This window comes from Pseudophryne corroboree, chromosome 2 (genome assembly GCF_028390025.1).
Source record: "Pseudophryne corroboree isolate aPseCor3 chromosome 2, aPseCor3.hap2, whole genome shotgun sequence".
NCBI classification, from domain to species: Eukaryota; Metazoa; Chordata; class Amphibia; order Anura; family Myobatrachidae; genus Pseudophryne; species Pseudophryne corroboree.
Window position 1 is genome coordinate 1046712874 of NC_086445.1, and position 13379 is coordinate 1046726252.

The window sequence follows — 13379 nt, forward strand, 5'->3', positions numbered from 1 at the left end:
GCAATGTCTGTCTTTTCAATCAGGCGTCACGCAAATACTACGGGCTGAATGTGGACGGCGTTCTCACTGTTGTGTAGCTTACTGACCTAGAAAGACACGGTACGTATGAGCTCAACGCAGGGACGTGCAGTGAGTTAAATGGCTCTGGAGGCATTGGCTAACCCCAGAGCCAGATATCCATACAATATATGAGCCAAAGGGTACATCTGGGCATTATACACAGGTACAGCAGTATAAACTCCTGGAAATTTGTAATGCAAAGAAGATATTTCAAACAAATTATTAGTATTTTTCATATCCTTTATTCAGTCAAAACTCTGGTTTAAACGTAAGTATGACAGGGAAGGCTCTGCCTCACCCCACCGCACGTCACTGTCTCAACGTGACATCGGGGAGTGGAGCAATAAAAGAAAAAACTGACACTTGACATTCGGCTCAGTGATTGTTGGTGTTTCGATCCTTCTTCTGCGGAACTTGACTCCGCCCAAGTTTTGCAACGGAACCCGACTTACAGTGACTGCTCTGCAGAGGAACCTGATTGAGGCAGAGATTATAATGGTATATGGTGCAGGTGATACTGTGTTTATACCACATATACCCCTCATCCCCAAGGGGTGCCACTTATACTCCTTATGATGAACAAGTCGCAGGGGTAAACGCTCAGGGCTGCAGGTGTAGATCTCAGGACCAGCTGCTTCTCCCATGGGCAGCTTTACGTGGCTTGCTCACCAGTTAGTAGCCCCAGGCATCACTTTGTGTTACTCTGAAGGAAAAACTGCAAAACTATTGTTTAGAAAGACATATCGTGATCAGTGTGTACAATATAAAATATACATCAAAATATATCATGGCACTACTGTCACTGTAACATTAGTTACGCTGGGCAATAACAGTCAACCATGCGGGGCGAAGCCACGGCAAACGCCAGGAACAGGAAATAGGGGGCATGACCTCACAGGGGCGTGGCCTCATGGAAGTTTTCACGGCTGTGGGGGACCTGCCAAGTGCTCTGTGAGCTGCTGGCATGCCCCCTGTCCCTCTCTACCAGTGAGCATGCTCTGCTTAGCAAAGCAGCGAGTAAGAAAGGGTCCCCCCCCCACCGTGGGAAACTGCGGCCTGTGAATGGGACAGTCCCAGAAAAAATGGGACTGTTCCGCCAAAATCAGGACAGTTGGGAGGTATGTGAGTGTAAGTAGACTTGGTTGTCTCCTCATGACTGGAGAGGCGGCACAGGCGAGGAAAGAGGCGCGCAAACCGAGTACAGGAAGTGCAAAGAGACGCAGATTGTGTCTATCATTTCTCTATTGCACAGGTTCTCAAACTCGGTCCTTAGGACCCCACACAGGGAGTGTTTTGCAGATCTCCTCACAGAATCGCAAGTGAAATAATTAGCTCCACCTGTGGACCTTTTAAAATGCGTCAGTGAGTAATTAATACACCTGTGCACCGGCTGGGTTACCTGCAAAACATGCGCTGTGTGGGGTCCTGAGGACCGAGTTTGAGAACCTATGCTCTATTGCATCCTAGAAAATGATAGACAGAATGTGATTGGTTGCTTTAGTAAATTTACCCCACTGTATCTGTAGCCGAATCACATGCTAGTGCCCGAGGACTGTGTGTGTGTGTGTGGGAGGGATGGGGGGGGGGGGTTTTGGGGGCGGTCGCCATCGCAAGACGCTTATTCTGATTGGCTGATTTCACATTCAGCGCAGACGCTGATGGGTGCTTTCATCTTTACTCGTGTCTATATGACATGATAGTGATGGCTATTTTACAGTTCATTGCGTGCGTCACTCGATAGGCGGTACAGATACTCGTCCCAAGAGCTGACATTCTCACCTAGTGGAAACGTCACAGTAGCTCTCACTTGCCTCCTCTGCTTAGTCACTGTATTATAAGAGATACTGTATCTCTTCCTCCCGAATTATTGTGGATATCAGAAGTCACCTTGCAGATCTGAAGAAAGCATAAAAGCCTTGTGTCTTAGAATATCCCTATCGTTAAGGGGCACACTACCCCATATATCAGTATAGTCCCCACCACCACCACCGTTGGAGGGTCTCGTACAGATGGTAGTTGCATAACAGAGTAGTTTTGTAACATTTTCTTTGTCTGTGCTCTGTCACTTTTACTGTAGAGAACACCTGTCAGAGGAATCCCCCCAGATACAGGATTTGTGAATAACAGTAAAATGAGGGCGTATAAGTAGCGAGACACCGTGTAAACACGTCTGGCCGTCCCTCGCACACACATGTAAGGAGCATCAGGGCGCGTTGGAGAATGAGGGCTGCTGCAGGGTTTAAACGATTTGTTACCTGATCTGTAAACAGGGGTCCCGCCAGCTGCGGGCTGTGTGAGACAGACCACTGGACATAATTCTTGTGCTACAAACATGACTTTGTTCCAATTCTTTTAGCACCTGAAACCAAGTGAGAATAATAACTGTCAGGGTGATATTTATGGCCTGGGAGGCAGCCCCCCCCCCCCCCCATCCTGCAATCACACCAATCCAGCTGGTAACTCCATCAGCCAACCTGCAGGAGAAAGCAGCGCGGTGCTCGGAGACTGCTTTCCAGCAGCGTGGAATGATGAGACGGGAGCCTGCTATGTCTTCTGCATCTGACACTGACTACGAGTAGGGTTACCACCTCATCCCTTTCATTCTGGACACATATTAATTACACAGGTTCTGTGGCTGATTAAAACGAGGTGAAATGGAGTCATGAAGTCAGCCAACCACAGAACCTGTGTAATTATTATGTGTCCAGAATTCAAGGGATGTAGTGCCCATTTATCAAACAATATTTGTTGCTATTTTCCCCAAAACACCCATTTTCAGGGGGTAGCGTGTGGCTGTAGTATGGTGGCGTGTGGCTCTAGTATGATGACATGTTGTTATTTCCCCCAAATCACCCGTTTTCAGGGTTAGAGCATGTGGCTCTAGTATGGTGGCGTGTGGCTCTAGTATGGGGGCGTGTGGCTCTAGTATGGTGGCGTGTGGCTCTAGTATGGGGGCGTGTGGCTCTAGTATGGGGGCGTGTGGCTCTAGTATGGGGGCATGTAGCTCTAGTATGGGGACGTGTGGCTCTAGTATGGTGACATATGGCTCTAGTACAAACTATCAGTGTCTCATACCACTGGCCATGCAGACGAAACTGCCAACCGCGCCACCACTGCTGTCAGGGAGACACCCTGGTCCATCAGCGTTGTACACCGCCTGGCCCTACAGACGAAAGCTGTCAGCCGCACTAAGGAAGCCGCTCTGGTCCGTGGATAATGAACATCACCGCCTGTAGACTGTGTGTACCCGGGAACGCTCGGGTTACAATCATCTCCTCACACCTGCCAATAGGTCCCTGATACAAGCATACACGGGACAGAATGAGTACAGCTGGTAGCGGCCGGCAAAAACTGCATATATGCGGCAAATGGGAAAATACATGAGCACTACCTAAAGTACCTCAGCCGGGCAAAACCATATACATCCATTTCCATCAGTTTAACGGGAACCCCAGCTCAACCACAAATCCATTGGATTAACTTTTCCAATTGGGACTGATTTTTAATCTATTTTATATCCAGCCAGTTAGGGCATCAAGTCAATTGTGTCATCTGCATTGTGTACAGTTTACAAATTCTGTCTAAACTAACACAACAATTGTATCTATTAGAGGGTGTCTACATTACACCTGCCTTTTTGCTACAGGTTACATTTTGCATTGTATGTTTGTTTTATGTGTAACAATAAATATTTTTATTAATATCGGTGTTAAACTCATTTAATTGGTTCCGTAGCACGACCCCTTAAACCCATTGCCCTTTCAGTGGGTATCCAGTCAGGATCTTGGCGTTCGGAATACCGCCTCCAGAATCCCAACACTGCTCGGACTCCTGACACCAGTATCCCGACATGGATTACAATGTTGGCGCCGGTATCCCGGATGAGGAGCTGCCACCACTCAGGAAAGGTAAGCCGCGGGAAAGGGGGGGGGGGGGGTTTAGGCTGCGGTGGGAGGGTTAGGCTGTGGGGAGGGGGGTTATGTTTATTCACCACCATGGAGGGTTACGGTTAGGCTGCAGATGGGGGAGGGTTAGGTTTAGGCTGTGGGGAGGGGGGGTTAAGGTTATTCACCACCGGGGAGGGTTACGTTTAGACTGCAGATGGGGGAGGGTTAGGTTTAGGCTGTGGGGAGGCGGAAGTTAGGGTTATTCACCACCGGGGAGGGTTACGGTTAGACTGCAGATGGGGGAGGGTTAGGCTTAGGCTGTGGGGAAGGAGGGTTTGGGTTACGGGGGGTTTGGGATTAGGGTTAGGTACCTCACTGTTTAGGTGTCGGGATTCCCAGCGCAGAGATACCGCAGTCAGTACTTTGACTGCCGGCATTCATAGCGCCGGGATTTCATATGTATTCCATTCGGTCTTTAGGCGGAGAGTTAATAGGCTGACCACTATTGGTCACCATGCATTAGGTTGACATGGTCAGCGGTAGTGGAGTAATGTACCTTGCCCGAAGCATGGCGAGCGATGCGCTACAGTAATTGGGGGTCCATGTGGTAAGAGTCAAGAAATTACACCCTAAAAACTTGAAAAACTCACTTCGACCTTTTCATGTGTTGAATATTTTCATGTTGACCTTTTCCTTGTGTCGACCTTTTGGGGCCGACCTAGACACCTCTTTCCTGATGACCTAATGAACTGCCCCTGTCAGCGTGAGACAGCGTCCCCTGTCAGCGTGAGACATTGTCCCCTGTCAGCGTGAGACATTGTCCCCTGTCAGCGTGAGACATTGTCCCCTGTCAGCGTGAGACAGCGTCCCCTGTCAGCGTGAGACATTGTCCCCTGTCAGCGTGAGACAGCGTCCCCTGTCACCGTGAGACATTGTCCCCTGTCAGCGTGAGACATTGTCCCGTCAGCGTGAGACATTGTCCCCTGTCAGCGTGAGACAGCGTCCCCTGTCAGCGTGAGACATTGTCCCCTGTCAGCGTGAGACATTGTCCCCTGTCAGCGTGAGACATTGTCCCCTGTCAGCGTGAGACATTGTCCCCTGTCAGCGTGAGACAGTGTCCCCTGTCAGTGTGAGACAGCGTCCCCTGTCAGTGTGAGACAGTGTCCCCTGTCAGTGTGAGACATTGTCCCCTGTCAGTGTGAGACAGCGTCCCCTGTCAGTGTGAGACAGTGTCCCCTGTCAGTGTGAGACATTGTCCCCTGTCAGCGTGAGACAGTGCCCCCTGTCAGCGTGAGACAGTGCCCCCTGTCAGCGTGAGACATTGTCCCCTGTCAGCGTGAGACATTGTCCCCTGTCAGCGTGAGACATTGTCCCCTGTCAGCGTGAGACATTGTCCCCTGTCAGCGTGAGACAGCGTCCCCTGTCAGCGTGAGACAGCGTCCCCTGTCAGCGTGAGACAGCGTCCCCTGTCAGCGTGAGACAGCGTCCCCTGTCAGCGTGAGACATTGTCCCCTGTCAGCGTGAGACAGTGTCCCCGTCAGTGTGAGACAGCGGTCCCTGTCAGCGTGAGACATTGTCCCCTGTCAGCGTGAGACATTGTCCCCTGTCAGTGTGAGACAGTGTCCCCGTCAGTGTGAGACAGCGTCCCCTGTCAGCGTGAGACATTGTCCCCTGTCAGCGTGAGACATTGTCCCCTGTCAGTGTGAGACAGCGTCCCCTGTCAGCGTGAGACAGCGTCCCCTGTCAGCGTGAGACATTGTCCCCTGTCAGTGTGAGACAGCGTCCCCTGTCAGCGTGAGACAGCGTCCCCTGTCAGCGTGAGACATTGTCCCCTGTCAGCGTGAGACATTGTCCCCTGTCAGCGTGAGACAGTGTCCCCTGTCAGTGTGAGACAGCGTCCCCTGTCAGTGTGAGACAGCGTCCCCTGTCAGTGTGAGACATTGTCCCCTGTCAGCGTGAGACAGTGCCCCCTGTCAGCGTGAGACAGTGCCCCCTGTCAGCGTGAGACATTGTCCCCTGTCAGCGTGAGACATTGTCCCCTGTCAGCGTGAGACATTGTCCCCTGACAGCGTGAGACATTGTCCCCTGACAGCGTGAGACATTGTCCCCTGTCAGTGTGAGACAGTGTCCCCGTCAGTGTGAGACAGTGCCCCCTGTTGCGGATGACATCATAGCGAGTTACATTTGCAGCGTTGTATAGAATGTTTCAGCGGCATATGATTCAGGGACCTGAATCTCAGTCATTGATATCTATTGCTTGTAATGTGTCAGTGATTTCTAATTAACATTATTCATTACCAGTTATATTTTATAGTGACGGGATGTGTGCCCCAATAGGGTGTCCTGTCCTGTCCCTGCTGACATTCTGGCTGTTTAGCTGCTTATTCCTGTGATTTCCTCATCGTTATATAAATGTCTGCAATTGTCACTGTACTTGTGTTCCCCATATTCATCCATAGTGACTCTCCCAGACGCTGTACGGGGGTCTCCGGCTGCTCTGCACAGACGGCTGCACACAGCCAGGGACATGGAGGGGTGAACCCCATTGGGGTGCATAAAAAATCTGTTTAATATCCTGTGGTTACGGACAGTCCATAAAGCCACTTTCCTGCAGGAAGTCTTGCAGCCCCCCGTGCCCCGCTGACATTAATGGTGATGGGGAGCAGCAGTGGGACGTTGTAAAGCAAAGCCCCAGAATCTGGACATTTCTGGAATCAATCAGCTGGGCCTGCGAGTGGCAGGGAGAGACTCGGGCCTGCCAGGAAATACAAGCAGATGGAGAACCGGCAGTATAAATGGCTGACAACCTGTAAGAGGTTCTCTCAGGTGTTTTCCTATTGATTTAGTGGATGTTGTGCATTGGAAGTGCAGAGTCTGTCTGACCAGCAGCTACACCATGCAACTAAGCCATGCATGCAGGGATCCCAGACCCGAGAAAATGGGTCATCTTCCTGGCTCCCTAACCTGGGATAATGGGGCATCTTCCTGGCTCCCTAACCTGGGATAATGGGGCATCTTTCTGGCTCCCAAACCTGGGATAATGGGGCATCTTCCTGGCTCCCTGACCTGGGATAATGGGGCATCTTCCTGGCTCCCTGACCTGGGATAATGGGGCATCTTCCAGGCTCCCTGACCGGGACAATGGGGCATCTTCCAGGCTCCCTGACCTGGGATAATGGGGCATCTTCCAGGCTCCCTGACCTGGACAATGGGGCATCTTCCTTGCTCCCTGACAAGGGATAATGGGGCATCTTCCTGGCTCCCTAACCTGGGATAATGGGGCATCTTCCTGACTCCCTATCCAGGGATAATGGGGCATCTTCCTGGCTCCCAAACCTGGGATATTGGGGCATCTTCCTAGCTCCCTGACCTGGGATAATGGGGTATCTTCCTGGCTCCCTGACCAGGGATAATGGGGCATCTTCCTGGCTCCCTGACCTGGGATAATGGGGCATCTTCCTTGCTCCCTGACAAGGGCTAATGGGGCATCTTCCTGGCTCCCTGTCCTGAGATAATGGGGCATCTTCCTGGCTCCCTAACCTGGGATAATGGGGCATCTTCCTGGCTCCCTAACCTGGGATAATGGGGCATCTTCTTTGCTCCACGACCTGGGATAATGGGGCATCTTCCTAGATCCTTAACCTGGGATAATGGGGCATCTTCCAGGCTCCCTGATCTGGAATAATGGGGTATCTTCCTTACTCCCTGATCTGGGATAATGGGGTATCTTCCTGGCTTCCCGACAAGGGATAATGGGGCATCTTCCTGGCTTCCTGATATGGGATAATGGGGCATCTTCCAGACTCCCCCAAACTGGGATAATGGGGAATCTTCCTAGCTCCCTGACCTGGGATAATGGGGCATCTTCCTAGATCCTTAACCTGGAATAATGGGGCATTTTCCAGGATTCCTGATCTGGGATAATGGGGCATCTTCCTTGCTCCCTGATCTGAGATAATGGGGCATCTTCCTGGCTTCCCAACAAGGGATAATGGGGCATCTTCCTGGCTCCCTGACCTGGGATAATGGGGCATCTTCCTGGCTCCCTGACCTGGGATAATGGGGCATCTTCCTTGCTTCCTGACCTGGGATAATGGGGCATCTTCCAGGCTCCCTGACCTGGGATAAGAGGGCATCTTCCAGGCTCCCCCGAACCTGGGATAATGGGGCATCTTACAGGCTCCCAAGACCTTGGATAATGGGGCATCTTCCTGGCTCCCTGATCTGGGATAATGGGGCATCTTCCTGGCTCCCTGATCTGGAATAATAGGGCATGTTTCAGGCCACCCGACCTAGGATAATGGGGCATCTTCCAGGCTCCCCAGACCTGGTATAATGGGGCATTTTCCAGGCTCCCCCGACCTGGGATAATAGGGCATCTTCCAGGCTCCCCCGACCTGGGATAATGAAGCATCTTCCTGGCTCCCTGACCTCGGATATTGGGGCATCTTCCAGGCTCTCCGACCTGGAATAATGGGGTGTTGTCCAGGCTCCCTGATTTGGGATAATAGGGCATCTTCCAGGCTCCCTGATTTGGGATAATGGGGCATCTTCCAGGCACCCTGATTTGGGATAATGGAGCATCTTCCAGGCTCCCTGATTTGGGATAATGGGGCATCTTCCAGGCTCCCTGACCTGGGATAATGGGGCATCTTCCTGGCTCCCTGACCTGAGATAATCGGGCATCTTCCTGGCTCCCTGACAAGGGATAATGGGGCATCTTCATGGCTCCCTGACCTGAGATAATGGGGCATCTTCCTGGCTTCCTAACCTGGGATAATGGGGCATCTTCCTGGCTCCCTAACCTGGGATAATGGGGCATCTTCCTGGCTCCCTGACCTAGGATAATGGGGCATCTTCCAAACTCCCCCAAACTGGGATAATGGGGAATCTTCCAAGCTCCCTGATCTGGGATAATGGGGCATCTTCCTTGCTCCCCGACCTGGGATAATGGGGCATCTTCCTAGATCCTTAAACTGGGATAATGGGGCATCTTCCAGGCTCCCTGATCTGGGATAATGGGGCATCTTCCTGACTCCCTGACCTGAGATAATGGGGCATCTTTCTGGCTTCCCGACAAGGGATAATGGGGCATCTTCCTGGCTCCCAGACCTAGGATAATGGGGCATCTTCCTGGCTTCCTGGTATGGGATAATGGGGCATCTTCCAGACTCCCCCAAACTGGGATAATGGGGAATCTTCCTAGCTCCCTGACCTGGGATAATGGGGCATCTTCCTAGATCCTTAACCTGGAATAATGGGGCATTTTCCAGGCTTCCTGATCTGGGATAATGGGGCATCTTCCAGGCTCCCTGACCTGGGATAATGGGGCATCTTCCTGGCTCCCTGACCTGGGATAATGGGGCATCTTCCTGGCTCCCTGACCTAGGATAATAGGGCATCTTCCTGGCTCCCTGACAAGGGATAATGGGGCATATTCCTGGCTCCCTGACCTGAGATAATGGGGCATCTTCCTGGATTCCTAACCTGGGATAATGGGGCATCTTCCTGGCTCCCTAACCTGGGATAATGGGGCATCTTCCTGGCTCCCTGACCTAGGATAATGGGGCATCTTCCTTGCTTCCTGACCTGGGATAATGGGGCATCTTCCAGGCTCCCTGACCTGGGATAAGAGGGCATCTTCCAGGCTCCCCCGAACCTGGGATAATGGGGCATCTTCCAGGCTCCCAAGACCTGGGATAATGGGGCATCTTCCTGGCTTCCTGATATGGGATAATGGGGCATCCTCCAGACTCCCCCAAACTGGGATAATGGGTAATCTTCCTAGCTCCCTGACCTGGGATAATGGGGCATCTTCCTAGATCCTTAACCTGGAATAATGGGGCATTTTCCATGCTTCCTGATCTGGGATAATGGGGCATCTTCCTTGCTCCCTGATCTGGGATAATGGGGCATCTTCCTGACTCCCTGACCTGAGATAATGGGGCATCTTCCTGGCTTCCCGACAAGGGATAATGAGGCATCTTCCTGGCTTCCCGACAAGGGATAATGGGGCATCTTCCTGGCTCCCTGACCTGGGATAATGGGGCATCTTCCTTGCTTCCTGACCTGGGATAATGGGGCATCTTCCAGGCTCCCCCAAATCTGGGATAATGGGGCATCTTCCAGGCTCCCAAGACCTGGGATAATGGGGCATCTTCCTGGCTCCCTGATCTGGGATAATGGGGCATCTTCCTGGCTTCCTGATCTGGAATAATAGGGCATCTTTCAGGCCACCCGACCTGGGATAATGGGGCATCTTTCAGGCTCCCTCACCTGGGATAATGGGGCATCTTTCAGGCTCCCTCACCTGGGATAATGGGGCATCTTCCAGGCTCCCCAGACCTGGGATAATGGGGCATTTTCCAGGCTCCCCCGACCTGGGATAATAGGGCATCTTCCAGGCTCCCCCGACCTGGAATAATGAAGCGTCTTCCTGGCTCCCTGACCTCGGATATTGGGGCATCTTCCAGGCTTTCTTACGTGGAATAATGGGGTGTTGTCCAGGCTCCCTGATTTGGGATAATAGGGCATCTTCCAGGCTCCCTGATTTGGGATAATGGGGCATCTTCCAGGCTCCCTGACCTGGGATAATGGGGCATCTTCCAGGCTCCCTGACCTGGGATAATGGGGCATATTCCTGGCTCCCTGACCTGGGATAATGGGGCATATTCCTGGTTCCCTGACCTGAGATAATGGGGCATCTTCCTGGCTTCCTGACCTAGGATAATGGGGCATCTTCCAGACTCCCCCAAACTTGGATAATGCGGCATTTTCCAAGCTTCCTGATCTGGGATAATGGGGCATCTTCCTTGCTCCCTGATCTGTATAATGGGGCATCTTCCTGACTGCCTGACCTGAGATAATGGGGCATCTTCCTGGCTTCCCGACAAGGGATAATGGGGCATCTTCCTGGCTCCCTGACTTGGGATAATGGGGCATCTTCCTGGCTCCCTGACCTGGGATAATGGGGCATCTTCCTTGCTTCCTGACCTTGGATAATAGGGCTTCTTCCAGGCTCCCTGACCTGGGATAAGAGGGCATCTTCCAGGCTCCCCCGAACCTGGGATAATGGGGCATCTTCCAGGCTCCCAAGACCTGAGATAATGGGGCATCTTCCTGGCTCCCTGATCTGGGATAATTGGGCATCTTCCTGGCTTCCTGATCTGGAATAATAGGGCATCTTTCAGGCCACCCGACCTGGGATAATGGGGCATCTTCCAGGCTCCCTCACCTGGGATAATGGGGCATCTTCCAGGCTCCCCAGACCTGGGATAACGGGGCATCTTCCAGACTCCCCCAAACTGGGATAATGGGGAATCTTCCAGGCTCCCTGATCTGGGATAGTGGGGCATCTTCCTTGCTCCCCGACCTGGGATAATGGGGCATCTTCCTAGATCCTTAACCTGGAATAATGGGGCATTTTCCAGGCTTCCTGATCTGGGATAATGGGGCATCTTCCTTGCTCCCTGATCTGGGATAATGGGGCATCTTCCTGACTCCCTGACCTGAGATAATGGGGCATCTTCCTGGCTTCCTAACAAGGGCTGTTGGGGCATCTTCCTGGCTCCCTGACCTGGGATAATGGGGCATCTTCCTGGCTCCCTGACCTGGGATAATGGGGCATCTTCCTTGCTTCCTGACCTGGGATAATGGGGCATCTTCCAGGCTCCCTGACCTGGGATAAGAGGGCATCTTCCAGGCTCCCCCGAACCTGGGATAATGGGGAATCTTCCAGGCTCCCTGACCTGGGATAATGGGGCATCTTCCTGGCTCCCTGACCTGGGATAATGGGGCATCTTCCTGGCTCCCTGACAAGGGATAATGGGGCATCTTCCTGGCTTCCTAACCTGGGATAATGGGGCATCTTCCTGGCTCCCTAACCTGGGATAATGGGGCATCTTCCTGGCTCCCTGACCTCGGATAATGGGGCATCTTCCAGACTCCCCCAAACTGGGATAATGGGGAATCTTCCAGGCTCCCTGATCTGGGATAATGGGGCATCTTCCTTGCTCCCCGACCTGGGATAATGGGGTATCTTCCTAGATCCTTAACCTGGAATAATGGGGCATTTTCCATGCTTCCTGATCTGGGATAATAGGGCATCTTCCTTGCTCCCTGATCTGGGATAATCGGGCATCTTCCTGACTCCCTGACCTGAGATAATGGGGCATCTTCCTGGCTTCCTAACAAGGGCTGTTGGGGCATCTTCCTGGCTCCCTGACCTGGGATAATGGGGCATCTTCCTGGCTCCCTGACCTGGGATAATGGGGCATCTTCCTTGCTTCCTGACCTGGGATAATGGGGCATCTTCCAGGCTCCCTGACCTGGGATAAGAGGGCATCTTCCAGGCTCCCCCGAACCTGGGATAATGGGGAATCTTCCAGGCTCCCTGACCTGGGATAATGGGGCATCTTCCTGGCTCCCTGACCTGGGATAATGGGGCATCTTCCTGGCTCCCTGACAAGGGATAATGGGGCATCTTCCTGGCTTCCTAACCTGGGATAATGGGGCATCTTCCTGGCTCCCTAACCTGGGATAATGGGGCATCTTCCTGGCTCCCTGACCTGGGATAATGGGGCATCTTCCTGGCTCCCTGACCTGGGATAATGGGGCATCTTCCTTGCTTCCTGACCTGGGATAATGGGGCATCTTCCAGGCTCCCTGACCTGGGATAAGAGGGCATCTTCCAGGCTCCCCCGAACCTGGGATAATGGGGCATCTTACAGGCTCCCAAGACCTTGGATAATGGGGCATCTTCCTGGCTCCCTGATCTGGGATAATGGGGCATCTTCCTGGCTCCCTGATCTGGAATAATAGGGCATGTTTCAGGCCACCCGACCTAGGATAATGGGGCATCTTCCAGGCTCCCCAGACCTGGTATAATGGGGCATTTTCCAGGCTCCCCCGACCTGGGATAATAGGGCATCTTCCAGGCTCCCCCGACCTGGGATAATGAAGCATCTTCCTGGCTCCCTGACCTCGGATATTGGGGCATCTTCCAGGCTCTCCGACCTGGAATAATGGGGTGTTGTCCAGGCTCCCTGATTTGGGATAATAGGGCATCTTCCAGGCTCCCTGATTTGGGATAATGGGGCATCTTCCAGGCACCCTGATTTGGGATAATGGAGCATCTTCCAGGCTCCCTGATTTGGGATAATGGGGCATCTTCCAGGCTCCCTGACCTGGGATAATGGGGCATCTTCCTGGCTCCCTGACCTGAGATAATCGGGCATCTTCCTGGCTCCCTGACAAGGGATAATGGGGCATCTTCATGGCTCCCTGACCTGAGATAATGGGGCATCTTCCTGGCTTCCTAACCTGGGATAATGGGGCATCTTCCTGGCTCCCTAACCTGGGATAATGGGGCATCTTCCTGGCTCCCTGACCTAGGATAATGGGGCATCTTCCAAACTCCCCCAAACTGGGATA

The 13379-nt window shown here is 52.6% G+C and overlaps 1 long non-coding RNA gene across 1 annotated transcript in view; it reads right to left on the reverse strand.

Annotated features, from left to right (window-relative positions):
- Nucleotides 1-279: 279 nt before the first annotated feature.
- The window catches only part of LOC134988602 (uncharacterized), a 40379-nt gene continuing 27279 nt past the window's right edge, over nt 280-13379 (reverse strand). The window contains exons 2-3 of the long non-coding RNA XR_010194017.1: nt 2316-2419; nt 280-775 (exon numbers count right to left, since the gene is read on the reverse strand). This is a non-coding gene — a long non-coding RNA (uncharacterized LOC134988602). The remainder of the gene's footprint in view (nt 776-2315; nt 2420-13379) is intronic.